Source organism: Cetorhinus maximus, unplaced genomic scaffold (assembly GCF_964194155.1).
Source record: "Cetorhinus maximus unplaced genomic scaffold, sCetMax3.hap1.1 HAP1_SCAFFOLD_1250, whole genome shotgun sequence".
Taxonomy (NCBI): Eukaryota; Metazoa; Chordata; class Chondrichthyes; order Lamniformes; family Cetorhinidae; genus Cetorhinus; species Cetorhinus maximus.
Window position 1 is genome coordinate 74,511 of NW_027597192.1, and position 17,405 is coordinate 91,915.

A 17,405-nucleotide genomic window follows, 5' to 3' on the forward strand; every position below is an offset into this window, starting at 1 on the left:
GAGTGTATTTCTATCTGTGTGTGTGTTTTTCTATCTGAGTAAGTGTGTGTGTTTCTATGTGCGTTAGTGTGTGTGTGTGTGTTTCTATCTGTGTAAGTGTGAGTGTGTCTGTTTCTATGTGTGTGTGTGTGTGTGTGTGTGTTTCTATCTGTGTGTGTGTGTGTGTGTTTCGATCTGTGTGAGTGTGTGTGTGTTTCGATCTGTGTGTGTGTGTGTGTTCCATCTGTGTGAGGGTGAGTGTTTCTATCTGTGTGTGTGTGTGTGTTTCTATCTGTGTGAGTGTGTGTTTCTATCTGTGTGTGTGTGTGTGTTTCAATCTGTGTGTGTGTGTGTGTTTCCATCTGTGTGAGTGTGTGTGTGTATCAATCTGTGTGAGTGTGTGTGTGTTTCTCTCTGTGTGAGTGTGTGTGTGTTTCTATCTGTGTCTGTGTGTGTGTGTTTCTATCTGCGTGTGTGTGTGTTTCTATCTGTGTGTGTGTGTGTGTGTCTGTTTCAATCTGCGTGTGTGTGTGTGTGTGTGTGTGTTTCTATCTGTGTGCGTGTGTTTCAATCTGTGTGTTAGTGTGTGTGTTTCTATCTGTGTGTGTGAGCGTGTGTCTGTTTCTATCTGTGTGTGTATGTGTATCTATCTGTGTGTGTGACTGTGTGTGTGTTTCTATCTGTGTGTGTGTGTGTTTCTATCTGTGTGTGTGCGTGCGTGTTTCTATCTGTGTGTGAGTGTATGTGTTTCTTTCTGTGTGTGTGTGTGTGTGTGTGTGTTTCTATCTGTGTGAATGTTTGTGTGTGTTTCTATCTGTGTTTGTGTGTGTTTCTATCAGTGTGAGTGTATATGTATCTATCTGTGTGTGTGTGTGTGTTTCTATCTGCGTGAATGTGTGTGTGTTACTAACTGTGTGTGTATGTGAGTGTTTCTATCAGTGTGAGTGTGTGTATGTTTCTATTGGTGTGTGTGTGTGTTTCTATCTGTGTGTGAGTGTGTGTGTTTCTATCTGTGTGAATGTGTGTGTGTGTTTCTATCTGTGTGTGTGTGTGTTTCTATCTGTGTGTGTGCGTGCGTGTTTCTATCTGTGTGTGTGTGTGCATGTGTTTCTATCTGTGTGAATGTTTGAGTGTGTTTCTATCTGTGTTTGTGTGTGTTTCTATCAGTGTGAGTGTGTGTATGTTTCTATTGGTGAGTGTGTGTGTTTCTATCTGTGTGAGTGTGTGTGTGTTTCTATCTGTGTGTGTGTGTGTGTGTTCCATCTGTGTGAGGGTGAGTGTTTCTATCTGTGTGTGTGTGTGTGTTTCTATCTGTGTGAGTGTGTGTTTCTATCTGTGTGTGTGTGTGTGTGTTTCAATCTGTGTGTGTGTGTGTGTGTGTGTTTCCATCTGTGTGAGTGTGTGTGTGTATCAATCTGTGTGAGTGTGTGTGTGTTTCTCTCTGTGTGAGTGTGTGTGTGTTTCTATCTGTGTCTGTGTGTGTGTGTTTCTATCTGCGTGTGTGTGTGTTTCTATCTGTGTGTGTGTGTCTGTCTGTTTCTATCTGCGTGTGTGTGTGTGTGTGTGTGTTTCTATCTCTGTGTGTGTGTGTTTCAATCTGTGTGTGAGTGTGTGTGTTTCTATCTGTGTGTGTGAGTGTATGTCTGTTTCTATCTGTGTGTGTATGTGTATCTATCTGTGTGTGTGACTGTGTGTGTGTTTCTATCTGTCTTTGTGTGTGTTTCTATCTGTGTGTGTGCGTGCGTGTTTCTATCTGTGTGTGAGTGTATGTGTTTCTTTCTGTGTGTGTGTGTGTGTGTGTGTGTTTCTATCTGTGTGAATGTTTGTGTGTGTTTCTATCTGTGTTTGTGTGTGTTTCTATCAGTGTGAGTGTGTGTGTATCTATCTGTGTGTGTGTGTGTGTTTCTATCTGCGTGAATGTGTGTGTGTTACTAACTGTGTGTGTATGTGAGTGTTTCTATCAGTGTGAGTGTGTGTATGTTTCTATTGGTGTGTGTGTGTGTTTCTATCTGTGTGTGAGTGTGTGTGTTTCTATCTGGGTGAATGTGTGTGTGTGTTTCTATCTGTGTGTGTGTGTGTTTCTATCTGTGTGTGTGCGTGCGTGTTTCTATCTGTGTGTGTGTGTGTGTTTCTATCTGTGTTTGTGTGTGTTTCTATCAGTGTGAGTGTGTGTGCATCTATCTGTGTGTGTGTGTGTGTGTGTTTCTATCTGCGTGAATGTGTGTGTGTTACTAACTGTGTGTGTATGTGAGTGTTTCTATTAGTGTGAGTGTGTGTATGTTTCTATTGGTGAGTGTGTGTGTTTCTATCTGTGTGTGAGTGTGTGTGTTTCTATCTGTGTGAATGTGTGTGTGTGTTTCTATCTGTGTGTGTGTGTTTCTATCAGTTTGTGTGTGTGTTTCTATCTGTGTGTGTGTGTGTTTCTATCTGTGTGAGAGTGTGTGTGTTTCTATCTGTGTGTGTGAGTGTGTGTGTGTTTCTATCTGTGTGTGTGTGTTTCTATCTGTGTGTGTGCGTGCGTGTTTCTATCTGTGTGTGAGTGTATGTGTTTCTATCTGTGTGTGTGTGTGTGATTCTATCTGTGTGTGTGTGTGTGTTTCTATCTGTGTGAGTGTGTGTGTGTTTCTATCTGTGTGTGTGTGTGTTTCAATCTGTGTGTGAGTATGTGTATTTCTATCTGTGTGTGTGAGTGTGTGTGTGTTTCTATCTGTGTGTGTGTGCGTTTCTATCTGTGTGTGTGCGTGCGTGTTTCTATCTGTGTGTGTGTGTGTGTGTGTGTGTTTCTATCTGTGTGAATGTTTGTGTGTGTTTCTATCTGTGTTTGTGTGTGTTTCTATCAGTGTCAGTGTGTGTGTATCTATCTGTGTGTGTGTGTGTGTGTTTCTATCTGCGTGAATGTGTGTGTGTTACTAACTGTGTGTGTATGTGAGTGTTTCTATCAGTGTGAGTGTGTGTATGTTTCTATTGGTGAGTGTGTGTGTTTCTATCTGTGTGTGAGTGTGTGTGTTTCTATCTGTGTGAATGTGTGTGTGTGTTTCTATCTGTGTGTGTGTGTTTCTATCAGTTTGTGTGTGTGTTTCTATCTGTGTGTGTGTGTGTTTCTATCTGTGTGAGAGTGTGTGTGTTTCTATCTGTGTGTGTGAGTGTGTGTGTGTTTCTATCTGTGTGTGTGTGTGTTTCTATCTGTGTGTGTGTGTGCGTGTTTCTATCTGTGTGTGAGTGTATGTGTTTCTATCTGTGTGTGTGTGTGTGTTTCTATCTGTGTGTGTGTGTGTGTTTCTATCTGTGTGAGTGTGTGTGTGTTTCTATCTGTGTGTGTGTGTGTTTGTTTCAATCTGTGTGAGTGTGTGTGTGTGTTTGTATCTGTGTGAGTGTGAGTGTGTTTCTATCTGTGTGTGTGTCTGTATGTTTCTATCATTGTGAGTGTGTGTGTGTTTCTATCTGTGTGTGTGTGTGTGTTTCTATCTGTGTGAGTGTGTGTGTGTTTCTATCTTTGTGAGTGTGTGTGTGTTTCTATCTGTGTGAATGTGTGTGTGTTTCTATCTGTGTTTGTGTGTGTTTCTATCAGTGTGAGTGTGTGTGTATCTATCTGTGTGTGTGTGTGTGTTTCTATCTGCGTGAATGTGTGTGTGTTACTAACTGTGTGTGTATGTGAGTGTTTCTATCAGTGTCAGTGTGTGTATGTTTCTATTGGTGAGTGTGTGTGTTTCTATCTGTGTGTGAGTGTGTGTGTTTCTATCTGTGTGAATGTGTGTGTGTGTTTCTATCTGTGTGTGTGTGTTTCTATCAGTTTGTGTGTGTGTTTCTATCTGTGTGTGTGTGTGTTTCTATCTGTGTGAGAGTGTGTGTGTTTCTATCTGTGTGTGTGAGTGTGTGTGTGTTTCTATCTGTGTGTGTGTGTGTTTCTATCTGTGTGTGTGCGTGCGTGTTTCTATCTGTGTGTGAGTGTATGTGTTTCTATCTGTGTGTGTGTGTGTGTTTCTATCTGTGTGTGTGTGTGTGTTTCTATCTGTGTGAGTGTGTGTGTGTTTCTATCTGTGTGTGTGTGTGTTTGTTTCAATCTGTGTGAGTGTGTGTGTGTGTTTGTATCTGTGTGAGTGTGAGTGTGTTTCTATCTGTGTGTGTGTCTGTATGTTTCTATCATTGTGAGTGTGTGTGTGTTTCTATCTGTGTGTGTGTGTGTGTTTCTATCTGTGTGAGTGTGTGTGTGTTTCTATCTTTGTGAGTGTGTGTGTGTTTCTATCTGTGTGAGTGTGTGTGTGTTTCTATCTTTGTGAGTGTGTGTGTGTTTATATCTGTGTGTGTGTGTTTTTCTATCTGTGTGAATGTGTGTGCGTTTCTATCTGTGTGAATGTGTGTGTGTTTCTATCATTGTGAGTGTGTGTGTGTTTCTATCTGTGTGTGAGTGTGTTTCTATCTGTGTGAGTGTGTTTCTATCTGTGTGTGTGTTTTTCTATCCGAGTAAGTGTGTGTGTTTCTGTCTGTGTGAGAGCGTATGTGTGTTTCTATCTGCGCGAATGTGTGTGTGTTTCGATCTGTGTGAGTGTGTGTGTGTTTCTATCTGTGTGAGTGTGTGTGTTTCTATCTGTGTGTGTGTGTGTGTGTGTGTGTTTCTATCTGTGTGTGTGTGTGTGTTTCCATCTGTGTGAGGGTGAGTGTTTCTATCTGTGTGTGTGTGTGTGTTTCTATCTGTGTGAATGTGCGTGTATTACTAACTGTGTGTGTATGTCAGTGCTTCTATCAGTGTGAGTGTGTGTGTTTCTATCTGTGTGAGTGTGTGTGCTTTTATATCTGTGTGAATGTGTTTGCTTCTATCTGTGTGTGTGTGTGTGTGTGTGTGTGTGTGTGTGTTTCTATCAGTGTAAGTGTGTTTGTGCTTCTATCTGTGTGAGTGTGAATGTGTTTCTATCTGTGTGTGTGTGTGTGTGTGTGTGTGTTTCCATCTGTGTGAATGTGTGTGTGATCCTATCATTGTGAGTGTGTGTGTGTTTCTATCAGTGTGTGTGTGTTTCTATCTGTGTGTGTGTGTTTCTATCATTGTGAGTGTGTGTGTGTTTCTATCAGTGTGTGTGTGTTTCTATCTGTGTGTGTGTGTTTCTATCTGTGTGTTTGTGTGTTTCTATCAGTGTGTGTGTTTCTATCAGTGTGTGTGTGTTTCTATATGTTTGTTTGTATGTTTCTAACAGTGTGTGTGTGTTTCTATCAGTGTGTGTGTGTTTCTATCTGTGTGTTTGTGTGTTTCTATCAGTGTGTGTGTGTTTCTATCAGTGTGCGTGTGTTTCTATCAGTGTGTTTGTGATTCTATCAGTGTGTGTGTGTTTCTATCAGTGTGTGTGTGTGTTTCTATCAGTGTGTGTGTGTATCTATCAGTGTGTGTGTGTATCTATCAGGGTGTTTGTGCTTCAATCAGTGTGTGTGTGTTTCTATCAGTGTGTGTGTGTTTCAATCAGTGTGTGTGTGTTTCTATCAGTGTGTGTGTGTTTCTATCAGTGTGTGTGTGTTTCTATCAGTGTGTTTGTGTTTCTATCTGTGTGTGTGTGTTTCTATCAGTGTGTGTGTGTTTCTATCAGTGTGTGTGTGTATCTATCGGTGTGTTTGTGCTTCTATCAGTGTGTGTGCGTTTTTATCAGTGTGTGTGTGTTTCTATCAGTGTGTTTGTGTTTCTATCAGTGTGTGTGTGTTTCTATCAGTGTGTGTGTGTTTCTATCAGTGTGTTTGTGCTTCTATCAGTGTGTGTGTGTTTCTATCAATGTGTGTGTGATTCGAGTAGTTTGTGTGTGATTCTATTAGTGTGTGTGTGTGTTTCTATCAGTGTGTGTGTGATTCTATTAGTGTGTGTGTGTGTTTCTATCAGTGTGTGTGTGTTTCTATCAGTGTGTGTGTGTTTCTATCAGTGTGTTTGTGCTTCTATCAGTGTGTGTGTGATTCTATTAGTGTGTGTGTGATTCTATTAGTGTGTCTGCGTGTTTCAATCAGTGTGTGTGTGATTCAATTAGTGTGTGTGTGATTCTATTAGTGTGTGTGTGTATCTATCAGTGTGTGTGGGTTTCTATCAATGTGTTTGTGCTTCTATCAGTGTGTGTGTGATTCTATTAATGTGTGTGCGTGTTTCTATCAGTGTGTGTGTGATTCTATTAGTGTGTGTGTGTGTTTCTATCAGTGTGTGTGTGTTTCTATCAGTGTGTGTGTGTGTTTCTATCTGTGTGTGTGTGTGTTTCAATCTGTGTGTGAGTATGTGTATTTCTATCTGTGTGTGTGAGTGTGTGTGTGTTTCTATCTGTGTGTGTGTGCGTTTCTATCTGTGTGTGTGCGTGCGTGTTTCTATCTGTGTGTGTGTGTTTCTATCTGTGTGAATGTTTGTGTGTGTTTCTATCTGTGTTTGTGTGTGTTTCTATCAGTGTGAGTGTGTGTGTATCTATCTGTGTGAGTGTGTTGTGTTTCTATCTGTGTGAGTGTGTGTGTGTTTCTAACTGTGTGTGTGTGTTTCTATCTGTGTGTGTGTGTGTGTGTTTCTATCTGTGTGTGTGTGTGTGTGTGTGTGTGTGTTTCTATCTGTGTGATTGTGTGTGTGTTTCTATCTGTGTGAGTGTGTGTGTGTTTCTATCTGTGTGTGTGTTTCTATCTTTGTGAGTGTGTGTTTGTTTCTATCTGTGTGAGTGTTGGTGTGTTTCTATCTGTGTGTGTGTTTTTCAATCTGTGTGTGTGTGTGTGTGTGTGTTTCTATCTGTGTGTGTGTGTGTGTTTCTATCAGTGTGTGTGTGTGTGTTTCTATCTGTCTGTGTGTGTGTGTTTCTACCTGTGTGTGTGTTTCTATCTGTGTGTGGGTGAGTTTCTATCAGTGTGTGTGTGTGTGTGTTTCTATCTATGTGAGTGTGTGTGTGTTTCTATCTGTGTGAGTGTGTGTGTGTTTCTATCAGTGTGAGTGTGTGTGTGTTTCTATCTGTGTGTGTGTGATTCTATCTGTATGTGTGTGTGTGTGTGTGTTTCTATCAGTGTGAGTGTGTGTGTGTTTCTATCTGTGTGTGTGTGTGTTTCTATCTGTGTGTGTGTGTGTTTCTATCAGTGTGAGTGTGTGTGCGTGTGTGTGTTTCTATCTGTGTGTGTGTGTTTCTATCTAAGTGTGAATGTGTGCGTGTATCTATCTGTGTGTGTGTGTGTGTGTTTCTATCAGTGTGAGTGTGTGAGTGTTTATATCCGTGTGAGTTTGTGTGTGTTTCTATCTGTGTGTGTGTTTGTTTCTATATGTGTGAGTGTGTGTTTCTAACTGTGTGTGTGTGTGTGTGTGTTTCTATCAGTGTGAGTGTGTGTGTGTTTCTATCAGTGTGAGTGAGTGTGTGTTTCTATCTGTGTGTGTGTGTGTGTGTGTTTCTATCAGTGTGTGTGTGTGTGTTTCCATCTGTGTGAGGGTGAGTGTTTCTATCTGTGTGTGTGTGTGTGTGTTTCTATCAGTGTGTGTGTGTTTCTATCAGTGTGTTTGTGCTTCTATCAGTGTGTGTGTGTTTCTATCAATGTGTGTGTGATTCGAGTAGTTTGTGTGTGATTCTATTAGTGTGTGTGTGTGTTTCTATCAGTGTGTGTGTGATTCTATTAGTGTGTGTGTGTGTTTCTATCAGTGTGTGTGTGTTTCTATCAGTGTGTGTGTGTTTCTATCAGTGTGTTTGTGCTTCTATCAGTGTGTGTGTGATTCTATTAGTGTGTGTGTGATTCTATTAGTGTGTGTGCATGTTTCAATCAGTGTGTGTGTGATTCAATTAGTGTGTGTGTGATTCTATTAGTGTGTGTGTGTGTATCTATCAGTGTGTGTGGGTTTCTATCAATGTGTGTGTGATTCAATTAGTGTGTGTGTGATTCTATTAATGTGTGTGCGTGTTTCTATCAGTGTGTGTGTGATTCTATTAGTGTGTGTATGTGTTTCTATCAGTGTGTGTGTGTTTCTATCAGTGTGTGTGTGTGTTTCTATCTGTGTGAGTGTGTGTGTGTTTCTATCAGTGTGTGTGTGTGAGTTTCTATCTGTGTGTGTGTTTTTCTCTCTTTGTGAGTGTGTGTGTGTTTCTATCTGTGTGTGTGTGTTTTTCTATCTGTGTGAATGTGTGTGCGTTTCTATTTGTGTGAATGTGTGAGTGTTTCTATCATTGTGAGTGTGTGTGTGTTTCTATCTGTGTGAGTGTGTGTGTGTTTCTATCTGTGTGAGTGTGTGTGTGTTTCTATCTGTCTGTGTGTGTGTGTGTTTCTATCTGTGAGAGTGTGTGTGTGTTTCTATCTGTGTGTGTGTGTGTGTGTGTTTCTATCTGTGTGTGTGTGTTTCTATGTGTGTGTGTGTGTGTGTGTGTGTTTCTATCTGTGTATGTGTGTGTGTGTTTCTGTCTGTGTGTGTGTGTTTCAATCTGTGTTTGTGTGTGTGTGTTTCTATCAGTGTGAGTGTGTGTGTGTTTCTATCTGTCTGTGTGTGTGTGTTTCTATCTGTCTGTGTGTGTGTTTCTATCTGTGTGTGTGTGTGTTTGTATCAGTGTGTGTGGGTGTGTTTCTATCTGTGTGAGTGTGTGTGTGTTTCTATCTGTGTGAGTGTGTGTGTGTTTCTATCTGTGTGTGTGTGTTTCTATCTGTGTGTGTGTGTGTGTTTCTATCTGTGTGTGTGTGTTTCTATCTGTGTGTGTGTTTCTATCTCTGTGTGTGTGTTTCTATGTGTGTGTGTGTGTGTGTTTCTATCTGTGTATGTGTGTGTGTGTTTCTATCTGTGTGTGTGTGTGTGTGTTTCTATCTGTGTGAGTGTGTGTTTCTATCTGTCTGTGTGTGTGTTTCTATCTGTGTGTGTGTGTGTTTGTATCAGTGTGTGTGGGTGTGTTTCTATCTGTGTGAGTGTGTGTGTGTTTCTATCTGTGTGAGTGTGTGTATGTTTCTATCTGTGTGTGTGTGTTTCTATCTGTGTGTGTGTGTGTGTTTCTATCTGTGTGTGTGTGTTTCTATCTGTGTGTGTGTTTCTATCTCTGTATGTGTGTTTCTATGTGTGTGTGTGTGTGTGTGTTTCTATCTGTGTATGTGTGTGTGTGTTTCTATCTGTGTGTGTGTGTGTGTGTTTCTATCTGTGTGAGTGAGTGTGTGTTTCTATCTGTGTGTGTGTGTGTGTTTCTATCTGTGTGTGTGTGTGTTTCTATCTGTGTGTGTGTGCGTTTCTATCAGTGTGTGTGTGTGTGTTTCTATCTGTGTGAGTGTGTGTGTGTTTCTATCTGTGTGAGTGTGTTGTGTTTCTATCTGTGTGAGTGTGTGTGTGTTTCTAACTGTGTGTGTGTGTTTCTATCTGTGTGTGTGTGTGTGTTTCTATCTGTGTGAGTGTGTGTGTGTGTGTTTCTATCTGTGTGATTGTGTGTGTGTTTCTATCTGTGTGAGTGTGTGTGTGTTTCTATCTGTGTGTGTGTTTCTATCTTTGTGAGTGTGTGTGTGTTTCTATCTGTGTGAGTGTTGGTGTGTTTCTATCTGTGTGTGTGTGTTTCAATCTGTGAGTGTGTGTGTGTGTTTCTATCTGTGTGTGTGTGTGTGTTTCTATCAGTGTGAGTGTGTGTGTGTTTCTATCTGTCTGTGTGTGTGTGTTTCTACCTGTGTGTGTGTTTCTATCTGTGTGTGGGTGAGTTTCTATCAGTGTGTGTGTGTGTGTGTTTCTATCTGTGTGAGTGTGTGTGTTTCTATCTGTGTGAGTGTGTGTTTCAATCTGTGTGTGAGTATGTGTATTTCTATCTGTGTGTGTGAGTGTGAGTGTGTTTCTATCTGTGTGTGTGTGAGTTTCTATCTGTGTGTGTGCGTGCGTGTTTCTATCTGTGTGTGTGTGTGTGTGTTTCTATCTGTGTGAATGTTTGTGTGTGTTTCTATCTGTGTTTGTGTGTGTTTCTATCAGTGTGAGTGTGTGTGTATCTATCTGTGTGTGTGTGTGTGTTTCTATCTGCGTACTAACTGTGTGTGTATGTGAGTGTTTCTATCAGTGTGAGTGTGTGTATGTTTCTATTGGTGAGTGTGTGTGTTTCTATCTGTGTGAGTGTGTGTGTGTTTCTATCTGTGTGTGTGTGTGTTTCAATCTGTGTGTGAGTATGTGTATTTCTATCTGTGTGTGTGAGTGTGAGTGTGTTTCTATCTGTGTGTGTGTGTGTTTCTATCTGTGTGTGTGCGTGCGTGTTTCTATCTGTGTGTGTGTTTCTATCTGTGTGAATGTTTGTGTGTGTTTCTATCTGTGTTTGTGTGTGTTTCTATCAGTGTGAGTGTGTGTGTATCTATCTGTGTGTGTGTGTGTGTTTCTATCTGCGTACTAACTGTGTGTGTATGTGAGTGTTTCTATCAGTGTGAGTGTGTGTATGTTTCTATTGGTGAGTGTGTGTGTTTCTATCTGTGTGTGAGTGTGTGTGTTTCTATCTGTGTGAATGTGTGTGTGTGTTTCTATCTGTGTGTGTGTGTTTCTATCAGTTTGTGTGTGTGTTTCTATCTGTGTGTGTGTGTGTATCTATCTATGTGAGAGTGTGTGTGTTTCTATCTGTGTGTGTGAGTGTGTGTGTGTTTCTATCTGTGTGTGTGTGTGTTTCTATCTGTGTGTGTGCGTGCGTGTTTCTATCTGTGTGTGAGTGTATGTGTTTCTATCTGTGTGTGTGTGTTTCTATCTGTGTGAGTGTGTGTGTGTTTCTATCCATGTGTGTGTGTGTTTGTTTCAATCTGTGTGAGTGTGTGCGTGTTTCTATCTGTGTGAGTGTGAGTGTGTTTCTATCTGTGTGTGTGTCTGTATGTTTCTATCATTGTGAGTGTGTGTGTGTTTCTATCTGTGTGTGTGTGTGTGTTTCTATCTGTGTGAGTGTGTGTGTTTCTATCTTTGTGAGTGTGTGTGTGATTCTATCTGTGAGTGTGTGTGTTTATCTATCTGTGTGAATGTGTGTGCATTTCTATCTGTGTGAATGTGTGTGTGTGTTTCTATCATTGTGAGTGTGTGTGTGTTTCTATCTGTGTGTGAGTGTGTTTCTATCTGTGTGAGTGTGTTTCCATCTGTGTGAGGGTGAGTGTTTCTATCTGTGTGTGTGTGTGTGTTTCTATCTGTGTGAATGTGCGTGTATTACTAACTGTGTGTGTATGTCAGTGCTTCTATCAGTGTGAGTGTGTGTGTTTCTATCTGTGTGAGTGTGTGTGCTTTTATATCTGTGTGAATGTGTTTGCTTCTATCTGTGTGTGTGTGTGTGTGTTTGTGTGTGTGTGTGTGTGTTTCTATCAGTGTAAGTGTGTTTGTGCTTCTATCTGTGTGAGTGTGAATGTGTTTCTATCTGTGTGTGTGTGTGTGTGTGTGTGTGTGTTTCCATCTGTGTGAATGTGTGTGTGATCCTATCATTGTGAGTGTGTGTGTGTTTCTATCAGTGTGTGTGTGTTTCTATCTGTGTGTGTGTGTTTCTATCATTGTGAGTGTGTGTGTCTTTCTATCAGTGTGTGTGTGTTTCTATCTGTGTGTGTGTGTTTCTATCTGTGTGTTTGTGTGTTTCTATCAGTGTGTGTGTTTCTATCAGTGTGTGTGTGTTTCTATATGTTTGTTTGTATGTTTCTAACAGTGTGTGTGTGTTTCTATCAGTGTGTGTGTGTTTCTATCTGTGTGTTTGTGTGTTTCTATCAGTGTGTGTGTGTTTCTATCAGTGTGCGTGTGTTTCTATCAGTGTGTTTGTGATTCTATCAGTGTGTGTGTGTTTCTATCAGTGTGTGTGTGTGTTTCTATCAGTGTGTGTGTGTATCTATCAGTGTGTGTGTGTATCTATCAGGGTGTTTGTGCTTCAATCAGTGTGTGTGTGTTTCTATCAGTGTGTGTGTGTTTCAATCAGTGTGTGTGTGTTTCTATCAGTGTGTGTGTGTTTCTATCAGTGTGTGTGTGTTTCTATCAGTGTGTTTGTGTTTCTATCTGTGTGTGTGTGTTTCTATCAGTGTGTGTGTGTTTCTATCAGTGTGTGTGTGTATCTATCGGTGTGTTTGTGCTTCTATCAGTGTGTGTGCATTTTTATCAGTGTGTGTGTGATTCTATCAGTGTGTTTGTGTTTCTATCAGTGTGTGTGTGTTTCTATCAGTGTGTGTGTGTTTCTATCAGTGTGTTTGTGCTTCTATCAGTGTGTGTGTGTTTCTATCAATGTGTGTGTGATTCGAGTAGTTTGTGTGTGATTCTATTAGTGTGTGTGTGTGTTTCTATCAGTGTGTATGTGATTCTATTAGTGTGTGTGTGTGTTTCTATCAGTGTGTGTGTGTTTCTATCAGTGTGTGTGTGTTTCTATCAGTGTGTTTGTGCTTCTATCAGTGTGTGTGTGATTCTATTAGTGTGTGTGTGATTCTATTAGTGTGTCTGCGTGTTTCAATCAGTGTGTGTGTGATTCAATTAGTGTGTGTGTGATTCTATTAGTGTGTGTGTGTATCTATCAGTGTGTGTGGGTTTCTATCAATGTGTTTGTGCTTCTATCAGTGTGTGTGTGATTCTATTAATGTGTGTGCGTGTTTCTATCAGTGTGTGTGTGATTCTATTAGTGTGTGTGTGTGTTTCTATCAGTGTGTGTGTGTTTCTATCAGTGTGTGTGTGTGTTTCTATCTGTGTGAGTGTGAGTGTGTTTCTATCAGTGTGTGTGTGTGAGTTTCTATCTGTGTGTGTGTTTTTCTCTCTTTGTGAGTGTGTGTGTGTTTCTATCTGTGTGTGTGTGTTTTTCTATCTGTGGGAATGTGTGTGCTTTTCTATCTGTGTGAATGTGTGAGTGTTTCTATCATTGTGAGTGTGTGTGTGTTTCTATCTGTGTGAGTGTGTGTGTGTTTCTATCTGTGTGAGTGTGTGTGTGTTTCTATCTGTGTGTGTGTGTGTGTGTGTGTTTCTATCTGTGTGAGTGTGTTTCTATCTGTGTGTGAGTGTGTGTGTGTTTCTATCTGTGTGAGTGTGTGTGTGTGTGTGTGTGTTTCCATCTGTGTGAATGTGTGTGTGATCCTATCATTGTGAGTGTGTGTGTGTTTCTATCAGTGTGTGTGTGTTTCTATCTGTGTGTGTGTGTTTCTATCATTGTGAGTGTGTGTGTGTTTCTATCAGTGTGTGTGTGTTTCTATCTGTGTGTGTGTGTTTCTATCTGTGTGTTTGTGTGTTTCTATCAGTGTGTGTGTTTCTATCAGTGTGTGTGTGTTTCTATATGTTTGTTTGTATGTTTCTAACAGTGTGTGTGTGTTTCTATCAGTGTGTGTGTGTTTCTATCTGTGTGTTTGTGTGTTTCTATCAGTGTGTGTGTGTTTCTATCAGTGTGCGTGTGTTTCTATCAGTGTGTTTGTGATTCTATCAGTGTGTGTGTGTTTCTATCAGTGTGTGTGTGTGTTTCTATCAGTGTGTGTGTGTATCTATCAGTGTGTGTGTGTATCTATCAGGGTGTTTGTGCTTCAATCAGTGTGTGTGTGTTTCTATCAGTGTGTGTGTGTTTCAATCAGTGTGTGTGTGTTTCTATCAGTGTGTGTGTGTTTCTATCAGTGTGTGTGTGTTTCTATCAGTGTGTTTGTGTTTCTATCTGTGTGTGTGTGTTTCTATCAGTGTGTGTGTGTTTCTATCAGTGTGTGTGTGTATCTATCGGTGTGTTTGTGCTTCTATCAGTGTGTGTGCATTTTTATCAGTGTGTGTGTGATTCTATCAGTGTGTTTGTGTTTCTATCAGTGTGTGTGTGTTTCTATCAGTGTGTGTGTGTTTCTATCAGTGTGTTTGTGCTTCTATCAGTGTGTGTGTGTTTCTATCAATGTGTGTGTGATTCGAGTAGTTTGTGTGTGATTCTATTAGTGTGTGTGTGTGTTTCTATCAGTGTGTATGTGATTCTATTAGTGTGTGTGTGTGTTTCTATCAGTGTGTGTGTGTTTCTATCAGTGTGTGTGTGTTTCTATCAGTGTGTTTGTGCTTCTATCAGTGTGTGTGTGATTCTATTAGTGTGTGTGTGATTCTATTAGTGTGTCTGCGTGTTTCAATCAGTGTGTGTGTGATTCAATTAGTGTGTGTGTGATTCTATTAGTGTGTGTGTGTATCTATCAGTGTGTGTGGGTTTCTATCAATGTGTTTGTGCTTCTATCAGTGTGTGTGTGATTCTATTAATGTGTGTGCGTGTTTCTATCAGTGTGTGTGTGATTCTATTAGTGTGTGTGTGTGTTTCTATCAGTGTGTGTGTGTTTCTATCAGTGTGTGTGTGTGTTTCTATCTGTGTGAGTGTGAGTGTGTTTCTATCAGTGTGTGTGTGTGAGTTTCTATCTGTGTGTGTGTTTTTCTCTCTTTGTGAGTGTGTGTGTGTTTCTATCTGTGTGTGTGTGTTTTTCTATCTGTGGGAATGTGTGTGCTTTTCTATCTGTGTGAATGTGTGAGTGTTTCTATCATTGTGAGTGTGTGTGTGTTTCTATCTGTGTGAGTGTGTGTGTGTTTCTATCTGTGTGAGTGTGTGTGTGTTTCTATCTGTGTGTGTGTGTGTGTGTGTGTTTCTATCTGTGTGAGTGTGTTTCTATCTGTGTGTGAGTGTGTGTGTGTTTCTATCTGTGTGAGTGTGTGTGTGTTTCTATCTGTGTGAGTGTGTGTGTGTTTCTATCTGTGAGAGTGTGTGTGTGTTTCTATCTGTGTGTGTGTGTGTGTTTCTATCTGTGTGTGTGTGTTTCTATGTGTGTGTGTGTGTGTGTTTCTATCTGTGTATGTGTGTGTGTGTTTCTGTCTGTGTGTGTGTGTGTTTCAATCTGTGTGTGTGTGTGTGTGTGTGTTTCAATCAGTGTGAGTGTGTGTGTGTTTCTATCTGTCTCTGTGTGTGTGTTTCTATCTGTCTGTGTGTGTGTTTCTATCTGTGTGTGTGTGAGTTTGTATCAGTGTGTGTGGGAGTGTTTCTATCTGTGTGAGTGTGTGTGTGTTTCTATCTGTGTGAGTGTGTGTGTGTTTCTATCTGTGTGTGTGTGTTCCTATCTGTGTGTGTGTGTGTGTTTCTATCTGTGTGTGTGTGTTTCTATCTGTGTGTGTGTTTCTATCTCTGTGTGTGTGTTTCTATGTGTGTGTGTGTGTTTCTATCTGTGTATGTGTGTGTGTGTTTCTATCTGTGTGTGTGTGTGTGTGTTTCTATCTGTGTGAGTGTGTGTGTGTTTCTATCTGTGTGTGTGTGTGTTTCTATCTGTGTGAGTGTGTGTGTGTTTCTATCTGTGTGAGTGTGTGTGTGTTTCTATCTGTGAGAGTGTGTGTGTGTTTCTATCTGTGTGTGTGTGTGTGTTTCTATCTGTGTGTGTGTGTGTGTGTGTGTTTCTATCTGTGTATGTGTGTGTGTGTTTCTGTCTGTGTGTGTGTGTGTTTCAATCTGTGTGTGTGTGTGTGTGTGTGTTTCAATCAGTGTGAGTGTGTGTGTGTTTCTATCTGTCTGTGTGTGTGTGTTTCTATCTGTCTGTGTGTGTGTTTCTATCTGTGTGTGTGTGAGTTTGTATCAGTGTGTGTGGGAGTGTTTCTATCTGTGTGAGTGTGTGTGTGTTTCTATCTGTGTGAGTGTGTGTGTGTTTCTATCTGTGTGTGTGTGTTCCTATCTGTGTGTGTGTGTGTGTTTCTATCTGTGTGTGTGTGATTCTATCTGTGTGTGTGTTTCTATCTCTGTGTGTGTGTTTCTATGTGTGTGTGTGTGTGTTTCTATCTGTGTATGTGTGTGTGTGTTTCTATCTGTGTGTGTGTGTGTGTGTTTCTATCTGTGTGAGTGTGTGTGTGTTTCTATCTGTGTGTGTGTGTGTTTCTATCTGTGTGTGTGTGTGTTTCTATCTTTGTGTGTGTGTGTTTCTATCAGTGTGTGTGTGTGTGTTTCTATCTGTGTGAGTGTGTTGTGTTTCTATCTGTGTGAGTGTGTGTGTGTTTCTAACTGTGTGTGTGTGTTTCTATCTGTGTGTGTGTGTGTGTGTTTCTATCTGTGTGTGTGTGTGTGTGTGTGTGTGTGTTTCTATCTGTGTGATTGTGTGTGTGTTTCTATCTGTGTGAGTGTGTGTGTGTTTCTATCTGTGTGTGTGTTTCTATCTTTGTGAGTGTGTGTTTGTTTCTATCTGTGTGAGTGTTGGTGTGTTTCTATCTGTGTGTGTGTTTTTCAATCTGTGTGTGTGTGTGTGTGTGTGTTTCTATCTGTGTGTGTGTGTGTTTCTATCAGTGTGTGTGTGTGTGTTTCTATCTGTCTGTGTGTGTGTGTTTCTACCTGTGTGTGTGTTTCTATCTGTGTGTGGGTGAGTTTCTATCAGTGTGTGTGTGTGTGTGTTTCTATCTATGTGAGTGTGTGTGTGTTTCTATCTGTGTGAGTGTGTGTGTGTTTCTATCAGTGTGAGTGTGTGTGTGTTTCTATCAGTGTGTGTGTGTTTCTATCAATGTGTGTGTGATTCTATCAGTGTGTGTGTGTGTTTCTATCAGTGTGTGTGTGTTTCTATCAGTGTGTGTGTGATTCTATCAGTGTGTGTGTGTGTTTCTATCATTGTGTGTGTGTTTCTATCAGTGTGTGTGTCTTTCTATCAGTGTGTGTGTCTTTCTATCAGTGAGTGTGTGTTTCTATCAGTGTGTGTGTGATTCTATCAGTGTGTGTGTGTGTTTCTATCAGTGTGTGTGTGTTTCTATCAGTGTGTGTGTGTTTCTATCAGTGTGTTTGTGCTTCTATTATTGTGTGTGTGTGTTTCTATCAGTGTGTGTGTGTGTTTCTATCATTGTGTGTGTGTGTTTCTATAAGTGTGTGTGTGTTTCTATCAGTGTGTGTGTGTTTCTATACGTGTGTGTGTGTTTCTATCAGTATGTGTGTGTATCTATCAGTGTGTGTGTGCATCTATCAGGGTGTTTGTGCTTCTATCAGTGTGTGTGTGTTTTTATCAGTGTGTGTGTGTTTCTATCAGTGTGTGTGTGTTTCTATCAGTGTGTTTGTGTTTCAATCAGTGTGTGTGTGTTTCTATCAGTGTGAGTGTGTTTCTATCAGTGTGTGTGTGTTTCTATCAGTGTGTGTGTGATTCTATCAGTGTGTGTGTGTTTCTATCAGTGTGTGTGTGTTTCTATCATTGTGTTTGTGCTTCTATCAGTGTGTGTGTGATTCTATTAGTGTGTGTGTGTGTTTCTATCAGTGTGTGTGTGATTCTATTAGTGTGTGTGCGTGTTTCAATCAGTGTGTGTGTGTGTTTCTGTCAGTGTGTGTGTGTTTCTATCAGTGTGTTTGTGCTTCTATCAATGTGTGTGTGATTCTATTAGTGTGTGTGTGTTTCTATCAGTGTGTGTGTGTTTCTATCAGTGTGTGTGTGTTTCTATCAGTGTGAGTGTGTTTCTATCGGTGTATGTGTGTTTCTATCAGTGTGTGTGTGATTCTATCAGTGTGTGTGTGTTTCTATCAGTGTGTGTGTGTTTCTATCATTGTGTTTGTGCTTCTATCAGTGTGTGTGTGATTCTATTAGTGTGTGTGCGTGTTTCA